Genomic DNA, 22,242 nt, shown 5'->3' with positions numbered 1-22,242 from the left:
AGATAAGGTGACCATATGTGCGTGGGTTTATCTCTGTGCTTTCTATCCTGTTCCATTGATCTATCTTTCTGTTTTTGTGCCAGTACCATACTGTCTTGATTACTGTAGCTTTGTAGTATAGTCTGAAGTCAGGGAGCCTGATTCCTCCAGCTCCATTTTTCGTTCTCAAGATTGCTTTGGCTATTCGGGGTCTTTTGTGTTTTCATACAAATTGTGAAATTTTTTGCTCTAGTTCTGTGAAAAATGCCAGTGGTAGTTTGATAGGGATTGCATTGAATCTGTAGATTGCTTTGGGTAGTAGAGTCATTTTCACAATGTTGAGTCTTCCAATCCAAGAACATGGTACATCTCTCCATCTATTTGTATCATCTTTAATTTCTTTCATCAGTGTCTTATAATTTTCTGCATACAGGTCTTTTGTCTCCTTAGGTAGGTTTATTCCTAGATATTTTATTCTTTTTGTTGCAATGGTAAATGGGAGTGTTTCCTTGATTTCACTTTCAGATTTTTCATCATTAGTATATAGGAATGCCAGAGATTTCTGTGCATTAATTTTGTATCCTGCAACTTTACCAAATTCATTGATTAGCTCTAGTAGTTTTCTGGTAGCATCTTTAGGATTCTCTATGTATAGTATCATGTCATCTGCAAACAGTGACAGCTTTACTTCTTCTTTTCCGATTTGGATTCCTTTTATTTCCTTTTCTTCTCTGATTGCTGTGGCTAAAACTTCAAAAACTATGTTGAATAAGAGTGGTGAGAGTGGGCAGCCTTGTCTTGTTCCTGATCTTAGTGGAAATGGTTTCAGTTTTTCACCATTGAGGACGACGCTGGCTGTGGGTTTGTCATATATGGCCTTTATTATGTTGAGGAAAGTTCCCTCTATGCCTACTTTCTGCAGGGTTTTTATCATAAATGGGTGTTGAATTTTGTCGAAAGCTTTCTCTGCATCTATTGAGATGATCATATGGTTTTTCTCCTTCAATTTGTTAATATGGTGTATCACGTTGATTGATTTGCGTATATTGAAGAATCCTTGCATTCCTGGAATAAACCCCACTTGATCATGGTGTATGATCCTTTTAATGTGCTGTTGGATTCTTTTTTTTTTTTTATTAGTTTCTGCTTTATAACAAAGTGAATCAGTCATACATATACATCTGCCCCCACATCCCCTCCCCCATGCATCTCCCTCCCTCCCACCCTCCCCATCCCACCCCTCCAGGCGGTCACAAAGCACCGAGCTGATCTCCCTGTGCTCTGCGGCTGCTTCCCACTATCTATCTACCTTACGTTTGGTAGTGTATATATGTCCATGCCTCTCTTTCCCTTTGTCACAGCTTACCCTTCCCCCTCCCCATATCCTCAAGTCCATTCTCAAGTAGGTCTGTGTCTTTATTCCCGTTTTACCCCTAGGTTCTTCATGACATTTTTTTTTTTTAAATTCCATATATATGTGTTAGCATACGGTATTTGTCTTTCTCTTTCTGAGTTACTTCACTCTGTAGGACAGACTCTAGGTCTATCCACCTCATTACAAATAGCTCAGTTTCATTTCTTTTTATGGCTGAGTAATATTCCATTGTATATATGTGCCACATCTTCTTTATCCATTCATCCGATGATGGACACTTAGGTTGTTTCCAGCTCCGGGCTATTGTGAATAGAGTTGCAATGAACATTTTGGTACATGTCTCTTTTTGAATTATGGTTTTCTCAGGGTATGTGCCTAGTAGTGGGATTGCTGGGTCATATGGTAGTTCTATTTTTAGTTTTTTAAGGAACCTCCATACTGTTCTCCATAGTGGCTGTACCAATTCACATTCCCACCAGCAGTGCAAGAGTGTTCCCTTTTCTCCACACCCTCTCCAGCATTTATTGTTTCTAGATTTCTTGATGATGGCCATTCTGACTGGTGTGAGATGATATCTCATTGTAGTTTTGATTTGCATTTCTCTAATGATTAATGATGTTGAGCATTCTTTCATGTGTTTGTTGGCAGTCTGTATATCTTCTTTGGAGAAATGCCTATTTAAGTCTTCTGCCCATTTTTGGATTGGGTTGTTTGTTTTTTTGCTATTGAGCTGCATGAGCTGTCTATAAACTTTGGAGACCAATCCCCTGTCAGTTGCTTCATTTGCAAATATTTTCTCCCATTCTGAGGGTTGTCTTTTGGTCTTGTTTATGGTTTCCTTTGCTGTGCAAAAGCTTTGAAGTTTCATTAGGTCCCATTTGTTTATCTTTGTTTTTATTTCCATTTCTCTAGGAGGTGGGTCCAAAAGGATCTTGCTGTGATTTATGTCATAGAGTGTTCTACCTATGTTTTCCTCTAAGAGTTTGATAGTGTCTGGCCTTACATTTAGGTCTTTAATCCATGTTGAGCTTATTTTTGTGTATGGTGTTAGGGAATGATCTAATCTCATACTTTTACATGTCCCTGTCCAGTTTTCCCAGCACCACTTATTGAAGAGGCTGTCCTTTCTCCACTGTACATTCCTGCCCCCTTTATCAAAGATAAGTTGGCCATATGTGCGTGGGTTTATCTCTGGGCTTTCTATCCTGATCCACTGATCTATCTTTCTGTTTTTATGCCAGTACCACACTGTCTTAATTACTGTAGCTTTGTAGTATAGTCTGAAGTCAGGGAGCCTGATTCCTCCGGCTCCATTTTTCGTTCTCAAGATTGCTTTGGCTATTCGGGGTCTTTTGTTTTTCCAAACAAATTTTGAAATTTTTTGTTCTAGTTCTGTGAAAAATGCCAGTGGTAGTTTGATAGGGATTGCATTGAATCTGTAGATTGCTTTGGGTAGTAGAGTCATTTTCACAATATTGATTCTTCCAATCCAGGAGCATGGTATATCTCTCCATCTATTTGTATCATCTTTAATTTCTTTCATCAGTGTCTTATAATTTTCTGCATACAGGTCTTTTGTCTCCTTAGGTAGGTTTATTCCTAAATATTTTATTCTTTTTGTTGCAATGGTAAATGGGAGTGTTTTCTTGATTTCATTTTCAGATTTTTCATCATTAGTGTACAGGAATGCCAGAGATTTCTGTGCATTAATTTTGTATCCTGCTACTTTACCAAATTCATTGATTAGCTCTAGTAGTTTTCTGGTAGCATCTTTAGGATTCTCTATGTATAGTATCATGTCATCTGCAAACAGTGACAGCTTTACTTCTTCTTTTCCGATTTGGATTCCTTTTATTTCCTTTTCTTCTCTGATTGCTGTGGCTAAAACTTCAAAAACTACGTTGAATAAGAGTGGTGAGAGTGGGCAACCTTGTCTTGTTCCTGATCTTAGTGGAAATGGTTTCATTTTTTCACCATTGAGGACAATGTTGGCTGTGGGTTTGTCATATATGGCCTTTATTATGTTGAGGAAAGTTCCCTCTATGCCTACTTTCTGCAGGGTTTTTGTCATAAATGGGTGTTGAATTTTGTCAAAAGCTTTCTCTGCATCTATTGTGATGATCATATGGTTTTTCTCCTTCAACTTGTTAATATGGTGTATCACATTGATTGATTTGTGTATATTGAAGAATCCTTGCATTCCTGGAATAAACCCCACTTGATCATGGTGTATGATCCTTTTAATGTGCTGTTGCATTCTGTTTGCTAGTATTTTGTTGAGGATTTTTGCATCTATGTTCATCAGTGATATTGGCCTGTAGTTTTCTTTCTTTGTGACATCCTTGTCTGGTTTTGGTATCAAGGTGATGGTGACCTCATAGAATGAGTTTGGGAGTGTTCCTCCCTCTGCTATATTTTGGAAGAGTTTGAGAAGGATAGGTGTTAGCTCTTCTCTAAATGCTTGATAGAATTCGCCTGTGAAGCCATCTGGTCCTGGGCTTTTGTTTGTTGGAAGATTTTTAATCACAGTTTCAATTTCAGTGCTTGTGATTGGTCTGTTCATATTTTCTATTTCTTCCTGATTCAGTCTTGGCAGGTTGTGCATTTCTAAGAATTTGTCCATTTCTTCCAGGTTGTCCATTTTATTGGCATAGAGTTGCTTATAGTAATCTCTCATGATCTTTTGTATTTCTGCAGTGTCAGTTGTTACTTCTCCTTTTTCATTTCTAATTCTATTGATTTGAGTCTTCTCCCTTTTTTTCTTGATGAGTCTGGCTAATGGTTTATCAATTTTGTTTATCTTCTCAAAGAACCAGCTTTTAGTTTTATTGATCTTTGCTATCGTTTCCTTCATTTCTTTTTCATTTATTTCTGATCTGATCTTTATGATTTCTTTCCTTCTGCGAACTTTGGGATGTTTTTGTTCTTCTTTCTCTAATTGCTTTAGGTGCAAGGTTAGGTTGTTTATTCGAGATGTTTCCTGTTTCTTAAGGTGGGATTGTATTGCTATAAACTTCCCTCTTAGAACTGCTTTTGCTGCATCCCATAGGTTTTGGGTCATCGTGTCTCCATTGTCATTTGTTTCTAGGTATTTTTAAATTTCCTCTTTGATTTCTTCAGTGATCACTTCTTTATTAAGTAGTGTATTGTTTAGCCTCCATGTGTTTGTATTTTTTACAGCTCTTTTCCTGTAATTGATATCTAGTCTCATAGCATTGTGGTCGGAAAAGATACTTGATACAATTTCAATTTTCTTAAATTTACCAAGGCTTGCTTTGTGACCCAAGATATGATCTATCCTGGAGAATGTTCCATGAGCACTTGAGAAGAATGTGTATTCTGTTGTTTTTGGATGGAATGTCCTATAAATATCAATTAAGTCCATCTTGTTTAATGTATCATTTAAAGCTTGTATTTCCTTATTTATTTTCATTTTGGATGATCTGTCCATTGGTGAAAGTGGGGTGTTAAAGTCCCCTACTATGATTGTGTTACTGTCGATTTCTCCTTTTATGGCTGTTAGTATTTGCCTTATGTATTGAGGTGCTCCTATGTTGGGTGCATAAATATTTACAATTGTTATATCTTCTTCTTGGATCGACCCCTTGATCATTATGTAGTGTCCTTCTTTGTCTCTTCTAGTAGTCTTTATTTTAAAGTCTATTTTGTCTGATATGAGAATTGCTACTCCAGCTTTCTTTTGGTTTCCATTTGCATGGAATATCTTTTTCCATCCCCTTACTTTCAGTCTGTATGTGTCTCTAGGTCTGAAGTGGGTCTCTTGTAGACAGCATATATATGGGTCTTGTTTTTATATGCATTCAGCCAATCTGTGTCTTTTGGTGGGAGCATTTAGCCCATTTACATTTAAGGTAATTATCGATATGTATGTTCCTATTCCCATTTTCTTAATTGTTTTGGGTTCGTTATTGTAGGTCTTCTCCTTCTGTTGTGTTTCTTGCCTAGAGAAGTTCCTTTAGCATTTGTTGTAAAGCTGGTTTGGTGGTGCTGAACTCTCTCAGCTTTTGCTTGTCTGTAAAGGTTTTAATTTCTCCATCAAATCTGAATGAGATCCTTGCTGGGTAGAGTAGTCTTGGTTGCAGGTTTTTCTCCTTCATCACTTTAATTATGTCCTGCCACTCCCTTCTTGCTTGTAGAGTTTCTGCTGAGAGATCAGCTGTTATCCTGATGGGGATTCCCTTGTGTGTTACTTGTTGTTTTTGCCTTGCTGCTTTTAATATGATTTCTTTGTGTTTAATTTTTGACAGTTTGATTAATATGTGTCTTGGTGTATTTCTCCTTGGATTTATTCTGTATGGGACTCTCTGTGCCTCCTGGACTTGATTAACTATTTCCTTTCCCATATTAGGGAAGTTTTCAACTATAATCTCTTCAAATATTTTCTCAGTCCCTTTCTTTTTCTCTTCTTCTTCTGGAACCCCTATAATTCGAATGTTGGTGCATTTAATGTTGTCCCAGAGGTCTCTGAGACTGTCCTCTGTTCTTTTCATTCTTTTTTCTTTATTTTGCTCTGCAGCAGTTATTTCCACTATTTTATCTTCCACCTCACTTATCCGTTCTTCTGCCTCAGTTATTCTGCTATTGATCCCATCTAGAGTATTTTTTATTTCATTTATTGTGTTTTTAATCGATGCTTGATTCATCTTTAGTTCTTCTAGGTCCTTGTTAACTGTTTCTTGCATTTTGTCTATTCTATTTCCAAGATTTTGGATCTGGGAAATAGAATCTTGGATCATCTTTACCATCATTATTCTGAATTCTTTTTCAGGTAGACTGCCTATTACCTCTTCATTTGTTAGGTCTGGTGGGTTTTTATCTTGCTCCTTCTCCTGCTGTGTGTTTTTCTGTCTTCTCATTTTGCTTATCTTACTGTGTTTGGGGTCTCCTTTTTGCAGGCTGCAGGTTCGTAGTTCCCGTTGTTTTTGGTGTCTGTCCCCAGTGGCTAAGGTTGGTTTAGTGGGTTGTGTAGGCTTCCTGGTGGAGGGGACTAGTGCCTGTGTTCTGGTGGATGAGGCTGGATCTTGTCTTTCTGGTGGGCAGGTCCACATCTGGTGGTGTGTTTTGGGGTGTCTGTGGACTTTTTATGATTTTAGGCCACCTCTCTGCTAATGGGTGGCGTTGTGTTCCTGTCTTGCTAGTTGTTTGGCATAGGGTGTCCAGCACTGTAGCTTGCTGGTCGTTGAGTGAAGCTGGGTGCTGGTGTTGAGATGGAGATCTCTGGAAGATTTTCGCCGTTTGATATTATGTGGAGCTGGGAGGTCTCTTGTGGACCAGTGTCCTGAGGTTGGCTCTCCCACCTCAGAGGCACAGCACTGACTCCTGGCTCCTCAATTTGGGATGATTTGTTGTCTATTCATGTATTCCACAGATGCAGGGTACATCAAGTTGATTGTGGAGCTTTAATCCGCTGCTTCTGAGGCTGCTGGGAGAGGTTTCCCTTTCTCTTCTTTGTTCTCACAGCTCCTGGGTCTCAGCTTTGGATTTGGCCCCGCCTCTGCGTGTAGGTCGCCGGAGGGCGTCTGTTCTTCGCTCAGACAGGACAGGGTTAAAGGAGCAGCCTCTTCGGGGACTCTGGCTCACTCAGGCCGGGCGGGAGGGAGGGGCACGGAGTGCGGGGCGAGCCTGCAGCGGCAGAGGTCAGCGTGACGTTGCACCAGCCCGAGGCGCGCCGTGCGTTCTCCCAGGGAAGCCGCCCCTGGATCCCGGGACCCCGGCAGTGGCGGGCTGCACAGGCTCCCGGAAGGGCGGTGTGGACAGTGACCTGCGCTCGCACACAGGCTTCTTGGCGGCGGCAGCAGCAGCCCCAGCGTCCCACGCCCGTCACTGGGCTCCGCGCTTTCAGTCGTGACTCGCGCCCGTCTGTGGAGCCCCTTTAAGCAGCGCTCTTAATCCCCTCTCCTCGCGCACCAGGAAACCAAGAGGGAAGAAAAAGTCTCTTGCCTCTTCGGCAGCTCCAGAGTTTTCCCGGACTCCCTTCCGGCTAGCTGTGGCACATTAGCCCCCTTCAGGCTGAGTTCTCGCCGCCAGCCCCAGTCCTCTCCCTGCGCTCTGACCGAAGCCCGAGCCTCAGCTTCCAGCGCCGCCCGCCCCGGTGGGCGAGCAGACAAGCCTCTCGGGCTGGTGAGTGCCGCTCGGCACCGATCCTCTGTGCGGGAATCTCTCCGCTTTGCCCTACCCAGGTATGTGGGGAGTTTCTTGCCTTTTGGGAGGTCTGGGGTCTTCTGCCAGCGTTCAGTAGGTGTTCTGTAGGAGTTGTTCCACGTGTAGCTGTATTTCTGGTGTATCCGTGGGAAGGAAGGAGGTAATCTCCGCGTCTTACTCTTCTGCCATCTTACCCGGAAGTCTCCCTGAATATGTATTTTTTTTTTTTTTTTGAGGAACTACCATACCGTCTTCCACAGCAACGGCTCCAAAAGTATGGAACGCTGTATGAATTTGTGTGTCATCTTGCACAGGGGCCATGCTAATTTTCTCTGTATTGTTCCAATTTCAGCATATGTGCTACCGGAGCAAGCACCCAAGGTGATTTTTAAACTGACCTTGAAGGAGGCTTTAGACACTTTTTAAATTTGCTTGATTGATTGTGCTTTTTCACCAGAGGGTCCCTTTTCTCTTTTTTCAAGTTGCAAAAAAAAATCTGTCAATTATTATTTAAAATGTACCTGTGTGAATTTATTATTATTTTAAGTAACTTTGTCATTTCATAAAAGTAATATACCCTCATTGAAAAGTTGAAGCACTATAAAAAAGTTTTTTTTTTAAAAAGAGCAACTAATCATCCCAAATCTTACTAGCCAGAAATAAGTAGTGTTAATACTTTAGATACTATTCCAACTATCTCTCTCTGCATATGAGAGACAGAAAAAAATGGGTTGATAGAAATAATTTTATAGAAATGGGATTATACTGTACATATTATTATAAAATAAAAAATTGAAATTAATTTTATTTTAATTCAACAGAAAAAAAACTGAAGACATGCTAAGCTTCAGATAAATATTTCCTTACTCTGAGATATACAAGTTCCTAAAGTGCCTTTTAGATTAAGAAATATATGGAAATCTTTAAAAGATGGGAGCCATTATGTAGATCTTACATAATCCTGTTTTTAAAATTTTGTGGACAGAAGTCTTATCACATTTTAGATAAGGTAATTAGCACCTCACACTTTCTCTCAACCTCTTCCCTCATCCCTTGATTTTAATTGTTTTACTATTTTTTCTTTGTCCAAATTTATAAAGTAGATATTGTGGACCATTTACGTTATTGTTCAATATTTATATGAATTTGGTGCTCACCATGGGGCTTTTTCAAAGTTGCCATCTCCATACTCTGTATTTTGATTCCTTCTTGTGTTTGTGAACTTCAACAGAGTATTTTATTCAGGAAGGATTCAGAGGTACTATACTCCTTGAGTTTTCTCATGTTAGAGAATGTCAGCTGATTGCCTTTATAGTTGAATGATAATTTGGTTGGGTATAATATTCTTATGCTTACATTTTTTCCCTCAGATTTTTCTTTTTTAGCTACCTCTCCATTTTTTTTGGCATTGAATTTGCTATGAGCAGTTGGAGGTGACCTGTTTTATCTCTCTGAATGCCTGAAGAGTTACTTATTCACCTTTGAAGTTCAATAATTTAACTAGATTGTGTCTCTGTTTGTATATTCTGTAACAGTTTTCCCCCTAGTATATGATATGCATTTTCAATCTGAAAATTTAGTTCTTTTATTTCAGGGATTTTTTTCTGTATTATATCTCTGAGTTAGCTCTATCTTACCTATGTTGGGTTCTTTATGTCATGGACAATATCGTTCTTCTTTTGGTGCATTTTTGCTCTAAACTTTTTGGTTTTCTTCTCTTATTGTCCTGGGATGATTTTTTTCTTCATGTTATTAATTAAATTTTAAGCCCCATTCCTTCTTCTTTCTAATTTATTTGTTAGATTTCATACGTTGTTGTTTTGGTTCTTGATTTTTCCCCCCAGCTCCTCATTTTCCCTTTTCATCCAAATCTGCTATTTTATCTCATCTTTGAGCTCTTATTTTATTGATTCTTACTCTAATTAAGATCTGTAACACTCACCACTGATGGGAAATATGCTTTTATTTTTTTGAGTTGTACTTTTTCCATGTTGAAGTGTTTGTCTGACTTTTGCTTACTTTGTCAGGATATTCAATATTTTACCATCATTTTTGTCTTTTCCTCTACCTTCCTCTTTTCTGCCTCCTCCCTCAGTTCCTCCTCTCTCTCCTAATCCTTCTTTTTGTAGCATGTTTGACTGTTAACTGTGCCATGTATTGATGGGCTCTTGCTTAATGTGGGCCACTACAGACCTTCTGTTTTCTCTAACTCAGTGAGGATTAGTTGAAATAGTTATAGATTTAGGGAATTCTCTGGTGGTCCAGTGGTTAGGACTTGGCACTTTCACTGCTGAGGGCCCTGGTTCAATCCCTGGTTGGGGAACTAAGATCCCACAAGCCATGCAGCATGGCAAAAAAAAAAAAAAAAGCTTTGTGGAAGGAGAGGGATGGACTAAGAGTTTGGGGTAGGTAGATGCAAACTATAACATTTAGAATCAATAAACAACAAATAAACAACAAAGTCCTACTGTATAGCACAGGAAACTATATCCAATCTCCTGGGATAAGTCATAATGGAAAAGAATGTATATATGTGTATAACTGAGTCACTTTGCTGTACAGCAGAGATTGGCATAGCATTGTAAATCAACTATATTACAATAAAAATAAATAAAAATAAACAATAGATTCATAGGAAATTGCAAAAATAACATATAGAGATCCTCTGTACCCCTCATCCAGGTTCTTTCAAAGACATGGTCATATGTAACTATATACAGTTCAATATCAAGACAAGAAAACCATTGTAACAAAACCATTGTTACAATCCACAGACCTTACTGAGAGTTTACCCGTTTTACATGGCCTCACTTATGTGTGTATATTTAGTTCTATACAATTTTATCACATGTATTATTCATATAACCACAGCTGCAATCATGATACAGAACTGTTCCATCACCACAAAGATCCTCTGTGCTCTCTTTTTCTTGTCCTATCCACTGTCCTGCCTACACCTCTCCCCCTCCCCAACCCCTAGCAACCACTAATCTGTTTCCTCTGTAATTTTGTGATTTGAGAATTTTGTATAAATGGAATCATACAGTATGTGACCTTTTGTGACTGGCTTTTCTTCTCACTCAGCATAATGCTCTCAAGATCCAACCAGGTTGTTGTGTGTGCTGACAGTCCCTTTCTTGTGGATTGCTAAGTAGTATTCCATGGTGTAGATGTGTGTTTAACCATTAGCTGATTGTAGGACATTTTGGTGGTGTCCAGTCTTTGGCTTTTACAAAAAACCTGCTGTGAACAATCAAGTACAGATTTTTATGTGGACATGAGTCTCATTTCTCTGACCTAAATGCCCAGGAGTGTGATTGCTGGGTCAAATGGTAAGTGTATGTTTAGTGCTTTAAGAGGCTGCCAAACTATTTTCCAGGATGGCTGTGACATTTTATATTCCCACTAGCAATGTATGAGAAATCCTCATCAGCATTTGGTGTTTGGTACTGTCACTAATTTTAAATTTAGCTTTCTTAATAGGTTGTACATTGGATTTAAAATGTCACTTCAAGAGTGATGGTTTCACACAGCTATTGCTCCAGGTTTTCCTGAAACAGAGATGCTAAACTTTAGGCTCAGTTGCCGTTCACAACAATAAAACTCAAGTTTAATATAGCTTTAGGCCATCCTGCACTTCCCCCCAATTGCTACTACATTGTGGTAACATCTTGATAATCCTCAAATCTTCATGGGGAACTTCAGCGGTTAGAACAAAGTTACCACAACCCTTGATGCTTTGGAGTTCTGAATTTTCCTCATTATCTGGCTGGAATATTCCACTAATTTCAAACTAATGCTCCAGCTTTCCTGTTTTGATCCATGATCCCATTTGAAGATATAACTTTTAAATCATTGTGTTATGAAATGATATAAGAAGAATGAAACCAAAGCCATATGATCCAGAATTTGGGGGTTCCCTGGGAATTCATTGCAGCAGGATATTGAAATAAGCATATTCCCACATCTTGAAAATAAAATATTTAACAGAGTATATTTTTGTTAGGAAGTTAAATGATCTGTATAATTAACTTTTATGTGTTAAAGGTTAAAAAGAAAAGATGACAAATTTACTTTAAAACATCTAGGTATGCATTTTTCTGTGACCTTTGAGCAGATTCCACCCTATAGTTTTCATTTCTCTGGTATCCTGGGCTAGCCACGTGGGCCAGTGATGTCAGCGTTAACTGTGCTTTCTACGGTCTTTGCCCTTTCCCTGATCACTTAGCAATATCTAACCCTAATATTATTTTAACTATATATATATATAGAGATGTGGACCATTTTTAAAGTCTTTATTGAATTTGTTACAATATTGCTTCTGTTTTATGTTTTTTGGCTGTGAGGCATGTGGGATCCCAGCTCCCCAACCAGGGACTGAACCTGCACCCCCTGCATTGGAAAGCGAAGTCTTAACCATTGGACCACCAGGGAAGTCCCTGGAAAAACAAAAACTACTTATTTTCTAGTCACTATCTACATAACACAAAAGGCTTCAATATCCAGTGTGTGCAGAGTGGGGTGTGAATGAGAAGTGAGCTGACCCATCCTATGGAATTCTGGATGGCCCAGGATGAAGAGGCACTGGTTACTGAGCCGGCTAGGGGGGAGGGGTGGAATTACAAACTGGAGGATTTGTTGAGGATTCAATGTGGAATAAATCATTGAATCCTCTCCCCAAGCCCTATTTCCCACTTCTGTGTACATAATGCCAGTACACAGAAGTCTCCAAGGACTATCTGGAGAAATTAAACCCAAGAAATTTGGAACTGAGGTTCAGCAAAATTAACTGAAGGTTTACAGGTGAAATAATTCTACCATCAGCCTTACCTCTCTCTGCTTAGTGTGCAGACCAGCTTAATCCCCAACAAGGTAGGAAAGAAGAAGTATTTTCTCTGGAGAAGCTGAATTGCCCTGGAGAAAAGACCTCCATGCACTGATTTGGGGAATCCACCCATGCAATGGCTAGCTTCCTTCCTCATCACCCTAATATAAGCCTGCCATGCATGAATCTTGCCAGGTCTCTGAATTTTCAGTCAGTTTTTAAACACAGACAGATAATCAAATGTCACCAGACAAATGAGGAAAGCCTTCATCCTGAAAGAGAGAAACCAAAGTAAAAAGGCAAAACTGAATAAAGCAATCTGGGAGAAGCAGAGATAATATAGCAAATAGAAGAAAACTTCCAAAACTGCCACCAACCCAGTTCTAATAAATATTCTCAGAGAGCAATGAGAAGGTATTGCATCTCTAAAACAAGGACAAGATACTATAAAGATCTCATTGAAATAAAATGATAGTTCAAATAAAAATGGGTGGAAGACCAAGTCAAGGAAATAAGACAAAAAGCAGAACAAAAAGATAAAGCTTTGGAAAATATGAGGATGGTGAGAAAAAACATAAAGAATAAACCCTAAAAACCCCACCTCTGACTAAGAAGTTTCCAGGAAGGAAGAAGAGAAGAAACAGGGAAGGAAACAGAGGAAAAGCTGTATGAAAAAAATTTCCCAAATGAAGGATGCCAGCCTCCTGATTAAAAAGGCCCACCTCCTAAAGAGGACACATCAGAATGAGAGAAGGAAGACCCAAGTTAAGGCACATTATAGAGAGGTTTTAGAACCTGGGATTAGGAGATTCCCTAAAAGCTTCCAAATATAAAACAATACAAAAGAATTCATACGCAAAGGACTAGGATCAGAATGACATCAGACTTCTCAGTAGCAACGTTGGGTACCAGAAAGCAGCTGAACAATAGCATCAAAAACTTTATGGAATATACTTTTCAACCAGGAGTTTTATACCTTGCCAGGCTATCAGTCCAGTGTGAGGGCAGAATTAAGACATCTTCACCTATCCACAGACAACTTGCCTGCTTAAAACTCTTTCATAGAAAACATTGAGAAAATGTCCCAGCAAATCCTGAGTAATCCAAAAGAGGAGATGTCATGGCATCCAGGAAATAAGGGATTCAATTCAGGAAACCACTGAAGAGAAAGAAGGTACAGGCTGACAGCAGGGAGGACCACCAGCTGGGAGTGGAGGAGGAGGTTGGAGATGGGTATGTGGAAAGAATTAAGAATACGCATATGGAAAATTTTGCAAGTGAAAGTAATAATTTTTAAAAACTACCGAAAAGCCTGTACATGAGAGGATATGTAATTGTACACTGCTCAGCTCTGCAGTGAATCCACAAATAATTTGCATTGTGATCATAGTGTTGCAAACCCTTACATTGGTGAGAAGTCTTTCCTTTGCAAGTAAATGAAAACTCAAAGTGGCTTAAGCCATAAAGGGAATTACAGTAGTTTGCTCACATGATTGGCAACTTAGAAGGTAGTTTAGGCTCCAGATGAGGCTTGATCCAGGGGCTCTCTAAAATCTTTAATTTCCATCATTCCCCTTGGCAATATCTATTCAAAGTAACACCGGCTTTCCTCATGGGTGCAAGGTAGCTTCCAATACCTTCTAGGGGTTTCTAGGGTTCAGTCCATCAGGGAGAGAATAGTTCCCTAGAGGCTTCTGCAGAAAAACAAGGAAATCCTATCCCAGTTTCCTCCAGAAAGCATCTCATTGGTCAATATTGGGTTACATGCTTTCTCTTGATCAATCACTGTAGCTTGGGGGATGGGCTTTAGCCAATCAGGGCCCAACCCTGTAGCCAGAGATCATGTCAGTTTCCAGGGAAAGTGGTGACTGTGTAGGGGAACAGTGGGTACCCAAATGGAAATCAAGGTACAGTTAAAAGGGGAAAGAGAACGGAGGTTATGTTGCCAACAAACAGCAAATGATTATTTTACAACACCAATTATTTAACTAAAAATTGTGAAATAGCTGGAGGGGACCATACAGATTGGTGGAATAAAGGAGCCAAACCAACATCTATCATAATTTAAAATCAATAGAGGATGTCTGAAATTTATGGATCAATAGATAACAGTTTAAACATATTATTCAGACACGTGGATGGAGCTAGTAGAAAAAACAACTGCGAGAGTTATAAAGAGTTATAAGTCACTACATCTGGGCAGTTAGTCTGGGGATGGGGTGGAATAGGGCAGGGCACTATGATTTTTCATGAGAAGCTTTTTGTATGATTTGATTTTAAAACTATGCTCAAATGCATTACTTTGATTAAACATTTAAAAAATCTCCAAGCTATCATGAAAAAAACATGAAATTATATGAAATGGAAAAGCAGGAGGTTGCCGACTTTGCCTTGTGAAAAAGACATGTAAAAGTGCAAAAATTCAAAATGGCACCCCCAGCCATTTTTTAGTTAAATCCACATGCCATGGATGTGTGCAGTGTTCTGTGATTTCCTGCACCTCTAGCTCACTGCTACATATCCCCGGGGAAGGAAAGAATATGCCCTAGTTTGAGAAGTATAGATTAAGACACATCAGGATAAAGAATCTGAAAGGTTTTAAAAAGGAAAAACTCATACTTTACCCTAGAGGCACACCAAGGCCAGGTCCCCTGTGAGCGTAACACAATACAACAACACAAAGAAGAGGCTAAAAAGATGCTGGTTTTGGGGTGTTGTCAAGAGCTCTGCCTTGGCACTCTGCTTTCAGTGTGGGCTAAACTCTGTTACATTGTCCCTCCTTTTGTCACAGACAGTTTCACTTCTTGTATTGTTTCTCCTTAGACCATACATGCTGCTCCAGCAACGCTCAAAGGCCCTTTCTTTAGTTTGTGTCACCAGCCTGATGGAAAACTGTTCATTCCTCCTGGGACCCTGGACCCAGCAGGGTAGCATCATGTAAAGAGCCATATCTGGAGCACAGGGGCGCACTCATACAGGATCTCCCCCTTGGGAAGACTTAGGTGTGAAAGGACAGACCACAAAGACAGAGAGTAGTTTAGGCACGACAGTCTTTCCCGGCTGCTGTGTTTGATAACCTCCAAATTATAAAGGCAAACCCCATTATTGATGACAAAGAGTGGCCAGATAGGGTTCAGTTTTAAAAGCGAGTGACTTTCTGTTTAAACAAGGGGAGACTTGTATATAAATCTGAGCGCAAATTACGTCCAAATTTAAGACAAATCCTTTCATGGGACTTTCGGTTTCACAGCTATAAGGCAAAACATTCTTTGCTGAAATGGCATCTTGGGAGCAGTGAGGAATTCAGCTGCTCTTCACGATGGTGTTAAGGCTATGTCTTCACTTTGGGTTGAGTTAGCGCGTCTGCAGATCATGGGAAGCAGAGACCGAAAGTCTTCCTCCCCCGACCCACACCACCTTGGCCCCCTCTTGCTGGACCCCAGAGGAGACTAGGATGGGGGTGAGGATCTTAACTAATGTAGGGAAGATAGAGACAAACAATTCTGTTGTGGAAAGGGAGCTGGTGGTTCCAGCGATGCAGTCCAATGGAGCCCAAGGAGGGAGATAGCCCTCTGCACTGTAATTCCCTTTTGCTCCCCCTAAGGCTTCAGTAAAATTTTGTTAAATGTTACCATCTGGTTTACAATCTGGTTTCTGTGCTTGGGGGGAATTTGGGATGGGACTTTTAAGACAGCGGACATAATCCAGAGAAATGCAACACAGGAATGAAGGAACAAGGTGACCAGAAGTCAGAGAGCTGCTTAATGTTCTAGCAACAACCAGGGTTGCTTTGAGGGGACATGGGACCTGGGACATGGAAGTATTCCTCAGGGATTTTCAGAGATCGTTGAGGAGAGAACCTGAGAAAGTGTGAGCCTTTCTTACAGTGAAGCTGCTTGGGGACTCAGACTATCGCTACCTAGATCTTCAGGGGAAGGATGACTTTTGGAAGGCTGTAGAACTTGGGAGCATGGAGGGCTTATTTTTAAGACCTTGAGTATAGTTGTGGGACAAACTGATGTCTTAACCATTTGTTTCTCTAGTTCAGTATTTTCCCAAATTCTTAATGGAGAGCCATATAGCCAATGAAGGATATGAAAGACCACAACCCACACAAATGCAGGTACAGCATTTCAATGCAGCAGGTTATCTGTATTGTACCCAATACTGCAATTGGACATACTCACTGAGCCAGTTCAAACTGGACAATTCCCACAAGCTCAAGCCTCATTCCCAACATTTCAGCTTTAATCCCTGGACTGCTTAAGTGTGAACTCCTTCATATTACATTCACTAGCTTCCACCCCCAAATTATTACCAGCAATTCTCACTGACTCCTGGGAAAACCTTGGAGTCCTTTTGTAAGGGGGTGGGGGGGAACAGAAGCAGAAAACCACAGAGAATTAGAGAAAAGCAACCAACCTTTCCTTCTTTCTAAATAAATATCATTTCAGTTAGAATATCAGATTCTTTGCATGAGCCAGACGTTTAATGCCCACATTGGAATTTTGCATTCTGTGTGGACGGCACACCCCTCTCACAGCATGGCAGGTAAGATATTTGTTTACTGGTAAAAATTCAAAACCCACAGAAAAAACCAAACTCACACAAAAGTTTTGATTCAAATCGCCATTGTGAAATAAGAAAACCCTGAGCTAAGGATTGCATCCAATTAGAATTATGTTAATGGAACCCCAAATTTGTCTCCCCGATTTCATTGATTGAATCCCCAAGTTTTCACCCATCATTTTGCTAATACACAGAATGCTGGCCCCAGAGAGGGCTGAGTTTTCAGGGAAGGGGCCCCAGCCACCTGGAACCCTCACAGCAGGGAGTCCCTCCCTGGTGGCTTCTGAGCAGCTGCTCTGAGTGCCAGGAGGAGAGGGGTTCCACGGGGGGCTGGGGAAGCCCTTAGCAGATGGTGTTTCTTCTTTCCCTCTCTTGTTTAGAGCAGAGATTCCCCCGGGGTTACCGGCTCTCAGCAGCTGAGCTTTGGAACTTGATCTCCTCTTTTCTCTCTGGCCCTCTAGTCCACAAAGTCCCGGCTGTCTTGTGGCTAAAAAATTTATAAGAGCCCAGTCCAGGCGTTCAGTGGGAGGTGGGAACTTACAACGTTCCAGAACTGCCTTTGGTATCAGAGAGCCTGACTCAACTGTTTATCCTCTGTATGACCTTGTGCAAATGATTCCAACTTGTACCTGAAATGCGGGGGTAACACAGTCCTAGCTCACAGGTGATGATTAATGAGGTGATGTGTGTGTAGCACTTGGCACACTGCCTGGCACAATGGTGGACCTCCAATAAATTACAGTTATTAATATCACTTCCTGCTGGGAAGTAAGGAAACGGGAAATCATTTAGCTGAGTCTAAAATATAAAATCAGTACTTTCATATAAAAGTTAATTAATGATAGCAGTTGTTAGGTCAAGGCCCTGTTGGCTTTCATTTTTGGCTTGTCCTAGAGCAGAAACAGAAAAAAAAAAAAAAAAAAAGACTGAATTGTGTAAGAACATATTAACTTCCAGTTAATCAATACATAACTAAGGTATTCTTTGAAGCAGGCCTGAAAGGCAAAGTAGACATTTGTCTGACAGACAAGGGGCCAGTCAGGATGGCAAATATGTAGCTGATATCCTGTACTCCCCTCCACTTCCTGTCCTTGCTGCATATCCCCTGCCTAGGGCAGACATCTTCAATCAATCATAGCATCTTATCTTGCTAAACCTGGATTCTGCCTTATGATAGTTTTCCTTCTTTCGTTTTTCTGTAGTAAAGTATTTTAAAGCAAATCTTGAATATTGCATTATAATCCTGCAGGATACATTTCTTTAAAAAATAGATGTTTTCTTACATAACAACAAGGCATTATCTCACCTAACAAAATTAACAACAAAAAAGATCCTTTGTATTGTCTAATACCAAGTTCATAATAAAATTTCCCTGATTGTCTCGAAATATTTAGGATTATGTTTAACGCAGCTGTGGACCAATAGTCAGAGTTTTTAAAGCATGAGTCAGAAGCATCTGCAGGCTGCCCTTTGAGGAATGGAAAGGAGGGGTTTCTCCTACCGCTGGTTGGCTTTGCGCTTTCAGAGGCTTGTTTCTGGGGGTGGGAGCATCTATGGTCTATCTTCCTCTCTGAGGATTGCTAGTTCCTTGAATCCTTTGTTCTGCCACGAAGCAAGGAGGCCTTCTAATAAATAGGACTCTGGAACTCTGGGGTCCCTAGGTTTTCCAGGGATGACCCTAGCTGATCAGGCCCTGCTGTGAGTGGTGATACTAGTAGGGGATCGTGGGGGTCCTCAGCTCCCAGGAAGTTGCTGATCCTACCCTGGAGGGCTGACCATGGGAGTTAGATCTCCCTCTGCTCAGGCTGTCTCAAGTTATCTATCTGTCCACTCTGTACCCCAGGGAGCAGGTGTTCTGTGTGCTTTGGAATCAACTGCCGGTGTGCCAGCAGGGACTGGCATGGATTTTCCATTTCCTGTGCACGTCTGCGAGGAGATTAGAGACTCAATTTCAGGATGCCTGGGCCTGCACAAAGGCAGTGACAATGGCTATTGTTTGGGAAATGGCCTTCTGTGGAGATGGGGTAGGGAGGCAGCAAATTAGGGACTGTTGATTCCTTCCCTGGGGAGCTGAGACTGTGCTCTGGCAGACAAAGGTCTGATTTAGCACAGGACACACTGAAGTCAGAGAGAACGTCCTGGGGGGAGCCATAGAGGATCTCCACTGAGACCCTTGGTCCTCAGGGTCTTGCTGAGGTCAGGGGCTCAGGTGGCAGGACAGGAATAGGAGCAGGGCAGCCTAGTCAGGCGTTGCAGGGGTTCCTGGGAAACTTTGGGATGGAAAAAGAGATCTGAGGGTTTGTACGTTGACTTCCCATTCTTCATGACACTGCCTTAGCCCTTCTAGGGGGAGTAGGACATAGATTTTTCTTGTTTCTCTCTCTTTTTTGTTTCTTTCCCTCCTCTCTCATTCCCTTTCTTTTATGTCCTCATTCATTCATTTATTCACTCATTTATCCAATGTCAACTGTCAAGGGTCTTCCTATATGTCAGCCGCTGTGCCCAGGGCTTAGGATAAGATGGTGGAAAAGACAGACATGGTCCCTGCCCTCATGAGATTTACAGGTTAGGGGAGAGATGGACACCAACTGAGATAACACATAGATAAACTCAATGGTTACAAGTTGTAGTAAGGATTATGAGGTAAATAAAAGGGCTGAGATAGGACATTACACTGTGTTCTACCTACTAGTGGTGTCTGTTAAGCTCTGACCAGCTCCCTGCCCTTGTCCCTTGCTTCCCTCACAGGTATGATTTCTTACCTTCCTCTGTGACCATTGGCTCTGTGTTGAGCCAGCTGCCAGGGCTCCTCCCTGACTGCAGGCAGGAGGGATTTCAGAGCTCTGGGACAACCCTCTGGGACTCTGACTGCAGCTAATGTCTTGACCTGGAGCCCCAGACCTATTTCTGTGCCAGAGAACCTGTCTTTTAAAAAAAATTTCTAGGTTTTTATGGAGATATAATTTACACACAGTGAAACACATGGACCTTTAGTTCTGTCCATTTTTGCTTCATGTGTTCATAAGCTCTGTTATTAGATGCACACAGATTTGGGATTGTTCTGTCTTCTTGATTATTTGACTCTTTTTATCATATGAAAATTTCCTCCTTTCCTCTAGTGGTATTCCTTGTCTTGAATCTACTTCAACTGATATTAATATACCCTTTCGTTTAATTAGTGCATCTTTTCACTTTTAACCTCTCTGTGTTTATATTATTATTTATTTTTATTTAAGAATTTTTTTCCAGCTTCATCAAATTTTAATATTTTGCAGAACCTGCCTTACCTTTCTCTAGCTATATTCATTTTTTTCTGGACCATTTGAGAGTAGATTACATACATTAGGTTCTTTACCCCTTTAATGTTTCAGTATGCATTTCATAAGAACAAGAATATCCTCTTACGTCACCCAAAAAGTTAGCAATTTTAGAATATTTAACACTAATACAATATTTTAATCTAATCTACAGTCATTACTGCAATTGCCCCAAATCTTTTTTTAAAGTTTTTATTGGAGTATAATTGATTTACAATGTTGTGTTACTTTCTGCTCTACAGCAAAGTGCATCAGTTATACATATACATATATCAACTCTTTTTAAGATTCTTTTCCCATATAGGTCATTATAGAGAACTGAGTAGAGTTCCCTGTGCTATACAGTAGGTCCTTATTAGTTATCTATTTTATATGCAGTTGTGTGTATATGTCCATCCAAATCCAGTTTATCCCTCCCCTCTCTGTGTTTTTATACTTAAAGTGTGTGTCTTATTATAAAAGGATATAATTGGGTCTTGCTCTTTTATTGTCGGATAATTTCTGCCTTTTAATTGAAGTGTTTAGTTCATTTACATTTAATATAATTATTGATTTGGTTGGATTGGAAGTACCATTTTGCCATTAGATATCTGTTTTTCCACTTTGTTATTTTAAAATTTTCTTCCCTCCTTTCCTTTTACTTTTGGGTTCTTGAGAATTTTTAGTATTCTATTTTTATCTCATCAAGTTTTTAAAAAAAATCTACATCTCTTGTTAAATGATTGTTCTAGCTCTATCTTTCTGGACCTGACTAAGGAGGAAGAGCTATCATGGGAGTTGACATCCAGCACAACAAGGACCGAAAGTTTCCACGCAAGGAGCCCAAGAGCCAGGACATCTACCTAAGGCTGTTGGTCAAGCTGTACAGGTTTCTGGCCAGATGAACCAACTTCACCTTCAATCAAGTTGTACTGAAGAGGTTGTACCTGAGTCACACCAACTGGCCACCTCTGTCCCTTTCCCGGATGATTTGGAAGATGAAGCTTCTTGGCCAGGAAGGCAAAAGAGCTGTGGTTGTGGGGACTATAACCGATGATGTGCATATCCAGGAGGTGCCCAAACTGAAGGTGTGTGCTCTTTGAGTGAGCAGCTGAGCCCGGAGCTGCAACCTCAAGGCCGGGGGCAAGATCCTCACCTTCGACAAGTTGGCCCTGGACTCCCCCAAGGGCTGTGGCACTGTCCTCCTCTCTGGTCCTCACAAGGGCCGAAAGGTGTACAGGCATTTCAGCAAGGCCCCAGGAACCCCGCATAGCCACACCAAATCCTATGTACGCTCCAAGGGCCGGAAATTTGAGCATGCCAGAGGCCGATGGGCTAGCCATGGCTACAAAAACTAACCCCAGATCCTACCATGTTATTAAAAAGATTTTGGATGGTAAAAAAAAAAAAAAAAAGATTGTTCTAGGAATTGTAATATACATTCTTAAATTGTCAAAGTATACCTTGAGTTAATATTATTCCCCTTCACATACAGTGTAAGAATCTTACAACAGTAGATTTTAATTTCCTCCCTCTTTTGTTCTATTTTTGATATTTATTTTTATTTTTACATATGTTAACTCCCACAATGTAGTATCATTTTTTGCTCTAAACAGTAGTTTTTCTTTTAAAGAAATTAAGAATTAAGAAAAGTCTTTAACACTGACTCATATTTATTACTATTTCTGGTGTACTTTATTCCCTGATGGGGATCCTAGTTTCCATCTGGTACCATTTCTCTTCAACCTAAAGAACTTCCTTTAACATTTCTTATAATGTAGATCAGCTAGTGATGAATTCTCCCAGCTTTGGCTTATTTAAAAATGTCTCTATTTCACCTTAATTTTTGAAGGATTTTTTTTCTGAATATAGGCTTTTAGCGTGATAGGTTTTTTTTTTTCTGGCACTTTAAGTTCTCCTTGCCTTCTAACTTGTGTCTAGTGGTAAATCAGTGATAAGTCGTATATTTTTATCTCATTCTCCTATCTGTAGGCATTTTTGCAGGGGAGAGGGGGCTGTTTTTCTCTTTTTTTTTT

At 40.3% G+C, this 22,242-nt stretch overlaps 1 pseudogene across 1 annotated transcript; it reads left to right on the top strand.

The window, feature by feature from the left end:
- The first annotated feature begins 20,997 nt into the window (after nucleotides 1-20,997).
- LOC307066937 (large ribosomal subunit protein eL18-like) lies at nucleotides 20,998-21,586 on the top strand (annotated as a pseudogene). The gene has a single exon. The product of its transcript is annotated as a large ribosomal subunit protein eL18-like (transcript).
- Nucleotides 21,587-22,242: the final 656 nt, after the last annotated feature.

Source organism: Hyperoodon ampullatus (genome assembly GCF_949752795.1).
Source record: "Hyperoodon ampullatus genome assembly, chromosome: 2".
Lineage (NCBI taxonomy): Eukaryota > Metazoa > Chordata > Mammalia > Artiodactyla > Ziphiidae > Hyperoodon > Hyperoodon ampullatus.
Note: the sequence above shows the minus strand (reverse complement) of the source record. Positions and strands in the feature narration are given on the sequence as shown.